The sequence below is a fragment of the Oncorhynchus keta genome, chromosome 29, assembly GCF_023373465.1.
Source record: "Oncorhynchus keta strain PuntledgeMale-10-30-2019 chromosome 29, Oket_V2, whole genome shotgun sequence".
NCBI classification, from domain to species: domain Eukaryota; kingdom Metazoa; phylum Chordata; class Actinopteri; order Salmoniformes; family Salmonidae; genus Oncorhynchus; species Oncorhynchus keta.
Genome location: NC_068449.1, coordinates 40,699,268 through 40,706,322, shown reverse-complemented (window position 1 = coordinate 40,706,322; position 7,055 = coordinate 40,699,268). Strand labels below are relative to the sequence as shown.

General features: G+C 40.4%; 1 non-coding gene across 1 annotated transcript; it reads left to right on the top strand.

The window, feature by feature from the left end:
* The first annotated feature begins 2,136 nt into the window (after positions 1–2,136).
* trnar-ucu (transfer RNA arginine (anticodon UCU)) lies at positions 2,137–2,228 on the top strand. The gene is given in 2 exon segments: positions 2,137–2,173; positions 2,193–2,228. It is a non-coding gene; the product is annotated as a tRNA-Arg (tRNA).
* Positions 2,229–7,055: the final 4,827 nt, after the last annotated feature.

Below are 7,055 nucleotides of genomic sequence, written 5' to 3'. Positions count from 1 at the left end.
TCCAGGTGTGCAAAGGTCTCAAGATACCTGAAAGACCCAGGGTTGTGAATAATTATGCCAATGAGATATTTTTGTATTTAAATTTCAATAAATTAGCAAAATAATTTAAAACATGTTTTCACTTTGTCATTATGGGGTATTGTGCGTAGATGGGTGAGAAAAACAACAACAATTTAATACATTTTGAATTCAAACTGTAACAACAAAATGTGGAATAAGTCAAGGGGTATTAATACTTTCTGAATGCACTGTATCTAAAAATGTAAAATAGCTTCACTATCAATTTAAAAGCAGTGATAGAGTCAAGAGAGACTATGCTGTTCCCAATACTTGAGATTAATTTAAAATCCATCAATTATACCACATCCATATGGGGGCATCGAACAGTGCAATTGTAATGATGCCTCTTTCTGCGTCGACACGTCACCCTACGTGAAGTTTACAAGATAGGTTTTCACTTGGGAGGAATTTGTCTATACAGTGAGCCTGAAAGGATACTTGTTATTTGGCCATTGGCCCAGCTGTACTGCAAGGAATTCTAATTGGTCAACCACAGGCTAGGGCTGGGTTATAAAATTAGATCCTGTACCTTTGTTCTGGGGAGATATTCACAGGAGAGAATCACTGGGAGAGCATCACTGAGGACAGAGGAGAATGACCATCTAACGTAAGCTAACCCCATTCCATACAAATGTGCGCAACCGTGACATTCAAACGAGGCTGCAAAGAAAACTACTGGGACTGTAGCGACTGTGTTGACATCAAAATCGTGGGTGTGAACTACATTTCTATTATTGCGTTGATTGACATGGTAATGGCTCTATAGTATTGGAGAAAAGTTGAAAAAACTGACCCCTCTGACGCTGTACGTTACATCGTGACGTGCCATGGCGTAACGTACAGCACCCATAAAGCAACTAATTCCGTCTTACAGCCGCTCTCCACCAGGTGTAGCACTTCTCTCACCGTTTAAAAACAAGAAAGGGACAGGGACAGGTTAAGGGGGGACTTAGTAATTTTTTGCGTCATCACTGCAACGTATCATGACTCTCAAAAGCCGATGTTAACTTCTGAAGATCACTTTAACGCCGCCTTAAAACCCGATTCAAATTCGACACAAACCTTCAAATAGGTATGTAATGACACATTATACAAACCCTTTAGTGTTTTATTTACATTTTAGAGGCAATAAGGTGATAAGTTGGACAGATCGAGTGAAAAAAAGCCTTCTCACTATCACGCAATAGGTTTCGCTTCCCCACCCACCACTTTTAAAAAGACCCGACGGAGCTCATTGCCTTCTTGAATCATGTAGAGATGGGCATCATGAAGGTCTCGTCATTCATTTTGTTGGAAAGGGGAGAAATTGTGCTTTACAATGGTATTGATATTACAGTTGATCTGGAAGATGTACAAAAGTGAGTTAGTTTACGTTACCTCCCCATATGATTTGTCCTCTTCGAATAAACCTATTTTCCTCACCCTGATTTGCTTTGGGGTCTGTGTTATTAAAGATTAACATCAACTGCTAACACCGGTGACCACCTCAGCCATGATTATTTTAATGGAATGCCTTTATCTCTGTGCATAATTGTGTTTAATATTTCCATACTTGAAATACATTTTGGAGAGCAGTAGATTAGGCTCTCAACCAGTTTAAGAAGATCCAACCCCAAAATTGTATGAGTGCTAGGAAGGAATAGGTGGGACCTATTTTAAATATAGTAATTTGTGCCATACAACCATTACATTAAACATTTACAGTGGTTAAAACCATTATCTCTCAAAGTGCCGGAGTTGGAGTAGAGGTTGGGGTTGGCCTTGAACTTTAAATAATGTTAATCTGAGCTGCCACCACTGTCGTGTCCACTGCCACCTGCTACTGTCTCTCTGTGGCCAACACTGTGTCTGCTTTCACTGACCGGCCTGTGCTCTCAGACACACCCCTGCAATTCTCCTTGAATAGGCCCTCCCTCGCTCCTTAAACACACACACACACACACACACACGCACACACACACACACACACACACACACACACACACACACACACACACACACACACACACACACACACACACACACACACACACACACACACTTCAAAAGATTCAGTTTCACACATGTGCAACAGGTGGCTCTGTGGCGCAATGGATAGCGCATTGGACTTCTAGGCTTGTGAATGTGAGGTGATTCAAAGGTTGTGGGTTCGAGTCCCACCAGAGTTGAAATTTTGAAAAAAATGGTGTTAGAGGAAAATGTACAAAGGAAAATATTATACTGGAAGACAAAATTATCTTTGTTACTCTTTTGACAAATATTTGTTGTTAAAAGTATAGTATAACATTTAGAAAGAGACTTGAGTAAGGCTAAATTCTGATATGTATATCTGGCTAAATACATATATTTCTCAACGATCTAATAAAACACATATTTGTGTGAGCTAAATATAACATTCAGTGCCTTCGGAAAGTATGGAGACCCCTTGACTTTTTCCACATTTTGTTAGGTTACAGCCTTATTCTAAAATTGATCAAATCATTTTATTCCCTCATCAATCTACACACAATACCCCATAATGACAAGCAAAAACAGGTTTTTACAAATTTTAGCAAATTTATTACAAATATAAAACTGAAATATCACATGTACATAAGTATTCAGTCCCTTTAATCAGTACTTTGTCTTCTTGGGTATGACACTACAAGCTTGGCACTTTAGGCCTCCTGAGTGGCACAGCGGTCTAAGGCACTGCATCGCACTGCAAAATGCATCACTACAGTCCCTGGTTTGAATCCAGGCTGTATCACATCTGTCTGTGATTGGGAGTCCCATTGGGCGGGGAACAATTGGCCAAGCGTTGTCCTGTTTAGGCCGGGGTAGGCCGTCATTGTAAATAAGAATTTGTTCTTCATTGACTTGCCTAGTTAAATAAATAAAACAAAAAATAACATCCGTATTTGGGGAGTTTCTCCCATTATTCTCTGCAGAGAATAATTTCCTTTCAAGGTCTGTCAGATTGGATGGGGAGCGTTGCTGCACAGCTATTTTCAGGTCTCTCCAAAGATGTTAGATCGGGTTCAAGTCCGGGCTCTGGCTGGGCCACTCAAGGACATTCAAAGACTTGTCCCGAAGCCACTCCTGTATTGTCTTGGCTGTGTGCTTAGGTTCATTGTCCTGTTGGAAGGCAAACCTTCGCCCCAGTCTGAGGTCCTGAGTGCTCTGGAGCTCGGTTTTCATCAAGGATCTCTCTGTCCTTTGCTCCGTTCATCTTTGCCTCGATCCTGACTAGTCTCCCAATCTGTGCTGCTGAAAAACATCTCCACAGCATGATGCTGACACCACCATGCTTTATTGTGTAGATGGTGCCCGGTTTCCTCCAGACGTGACACTTGGCATTCAGGTCAAAAAGTTCAACCTTGGTTTCATCAAATGTATCCGTTTTTTAATTTGTAATTTGCAAAAATGTTCCAAAACCAGTTTTCGCCTTGTCATTATGGGGGATTGTGGGTAGATTGATGAGGGGGAAACAATAATTTAATACATTTTAGAATAAGGCTGTAACGTAACAAAATGTGGAAAAAGTGAAGGGGTCTGAATACTTTCCAAATGCACTGTATATTTCTCTCATGCTTTTCCTTCAGTTTGGAAGAAATGTATTTGTTCAAAACTGTTCAACTATTGTCTTTCTCTCTCTTTGAGTCAACTACTCACCACATTTTATGCACTGCAGTGCTAGCTAGCTGTAGCTTATACTTTCAGTACTAGATTCATTCTCTGATCCTTTGATTGGGTGGACAACATGTCAGCTACACCATGTGTGTGTTTTAATCAATTATTTTGTGACGTGATTATATTTAGTGTAGTTTAATCTAAAAAGGAGAACTTTTTAAATGTTTTACAAATTTTATTTTTATGAAATTCAATCAGGAGGATGGTCCTCCCCTTCCTCCTCTGATGAGCCTCCACTGCCTCACAGGTAGATGATTATAGTTTTTGGACTAAAAGTGTGTCTGCAGACAGCAGTTTGTGTGAAAATGGAACCGAAATGTCCATTACATATGTTTTCCTGAAAATTTACATAAATATTGACCTTTGGAGGATTGTCTGGGACTGTGGGTTTAGCCAGCAAGGCCTCAATTAAGGAAATTATAACTTTTAGTCTGTATATAACATGGAAGAGTTCTAGGCAGTAAAGGGTAACTTTTTCAAGCTGCAGTACTGTGAAAAAGTATTTGCCCACTTTCTAATTTTCTCTACTGTTGCATATGGTTAATACGGAATGTTATCAGATCTTCAACCAAAACCTAATATTAGACAAAGGGAACTTGAGTGAACAAATAACACAACAATTACATACCTATTTCATTAATTTCATAAACAAAGTTACACAACACCCAATGTCCCTGTGTGAAAAAGTAATTGCCCCCTTACACTCAAAAACTGGTTGTGCCACCTTTAGCTGCAAAAATAGAGAAAATCAGAAAAGGGGCAAATACTTTTTCACGACACTGTATTTCCACTTTGAAGCAAGTCTTGACTCATTTGAGCTTGAAATAAACAAAAATCCCAATAAACGCAATGTAACGTTGAAACAATAAAGCCAAACACCCAATGACAAAAGATAAGTTAAACACACAAAAAGAGAAGAACACACACCAGGTTCTCCTTCTCGATGTGCTGCTGCTCACGCTGCCTATTGAGGGCACTGTGGTAGAGGCGGACAGGGGGACTCCCTCATCCTCCATTGGATCTCCTACGGGAGCTACTAGTGCTGCCTGGTCCCGAGTGGGTCGAGGGGCGCGACAACTGGCGCAGCCTTTTGGTTCTCCCAGTCGGTCTGCCGCAACCTGTCGTTGCTAAAGGAGTAGTTCTTCCTGGTACTGCCTCCACTAGGGCAGACGATGGCCAGGCAACTCCCCAGGCGACTAAGGAAGGTTTCAGAGAGAGGAGGGAGAGATGACAGAGGAGGAAACAGCAGATTAACATTTTGTTAGTTAGCTATGTCATGACTGTCCTGTGAGGATCCAAAAATCAGGTTTACAATGGATCAGCTTCTACCAGACCCGTCTCACCCACAGAGGTGTCTGGTAGAAGGAGGGATTGATGTGGGGGTTTTGGGACAACTCACGCCCGGTCGTGAACTGTATGCAGCAGATTGGTGATTGGAATGTGGCTTTATTACAGATACTTTTTGCCGCTGAAAAACTCTAATGTCCAAAAGTGAACACTGGATCAATATTCCTAACATCCGAATGTGTGGAATGATGAGAGGAAAACTAATGTCTATTTTGTGATGTCATTAAAAATGGTATAAAAATATTATAATGAAAATATTGTAACTTGAACAGTATACACACGGTTTATGTCAGGATTTCTTCCTGAAATATCAAAGATGATTAGAGTATTGTTTTTAAGTTAGGAATGTGATTTTAGATTTCTAACGAGATCATAGTTTTGATGATACTTTGCCCCAGTAAGTAGCCACCGCCAAGGGAGCTCAGAGAGCGTGTCAGCATGATGGAACAGCCCCTTTTTACCAGAGTGTATAAAGGATGAGTTGATAATTAACATATCAGACCCGAAGGACTCAAGCTGCAGCTTAGGCCTCCACAACCCTGAAAATCAACACGAGGTGAAGACGATAAAGTAGCCTCTCTAACAATCAATGTTATGGCTGAGTAGCTGTTCTAAAAACTGTATCTATGAAAGGGGATTTAAGTAGGACTATCCTGTTACTCTCTTCAAACCATCGTCGGCTACACTGCTCTCATTACCCCACTGGGATCATCGACACGGCTTATTAGCTGTCTTCAGAGGACCACTCTTCCAGAACGAGTGAATGTAAACACCACCCTGTTAGCTCTGCTTTAGACTACAGTACAAGGCATTGAAGCCATGGACAACTAAGAAGGACATTGTGACCTCTTGTGGACAATCAGAGCCTTACACTTAAGAGCTCGGTGGTAGGCCCAACGGAACCCTTTTCACAAAGGCCTGGGTCGATCCGAGATAAACAACGAAGGAAGACATTCAAACACGTATAGACATTCATTATTTCTTACCCCAAACGGGCGGCAGTTCAGGGGCAAAGTATTAGGATTACCGTGAGCGTAGTTACAAGTGTATAAGTGTTGTATCGCTTTCCTTCTCCCTTTCCCCTTCTCTACTCCTCCCTCTTTTGATAAGCAATCAGTCATGTTGTTGCTAGTCCGACAGGGACCTGTTTCCATCATATTAAGTTTCTAATCAATAACCTATACTGTGCGTATCCTGCGTTATTATTTAGTTAGTTAGTAAATAAATAATTAAATCAATTTGTGTGGTACGGAATGATCAGTAAAGCTGCCGTTTGTGCATATGCAAAGAGTATGCGACATTCATAATTTTGAGACTGATATGAGGTAATGATTAATAAATGACTTATCAATATACATCTTATGTATCATCTAGAGTTTATTCGGGAGATGGTAACTCGGTAAACAACTTCTTCCGTGGTGCCCCCAATCCTAATGAGTTAATTATTACATTATTAATTTAATCGAGTAACAATTAAACCTAGTTAGTTGTTTCGATACATAACAGTCATCAGATTAATATAAAAACACATGTAAACCGCCACTTTCTCAGATAGCTCCAGTCCTCCTGGGACTGACCCTTTAACAGTATTATTACCTTCATTAGTGCAAACCGTAGTGTAACGGCTGTTGTCGGGAGAAAGAGAGGACCAAGGTACAGCGTGGTAAGTATTCATTGTAATTTATTAAAGAATGAATACTTTTAAACAAAAACAATACACGACAAACGAACAGTCCTGAACGGTGCAACAAAACACAGAACAGAAAATAACTACCCATAGTGGGAACACAGGCTGTCTAAGTATAATTCTCAATCAGGAAAAACAATTGACAGCTGCCTCTGATTGAGAACTAAGGTCAGAACGTGACACGTAGCTAAATATTTTGCTAAGAAAATGAGTGTTTCTTATTAGGTGCCTTATTTCAGCCCGTTTGCCTCCGTTTGGTTTGTAGTGAATTCAACCCAGGTGTTTCACT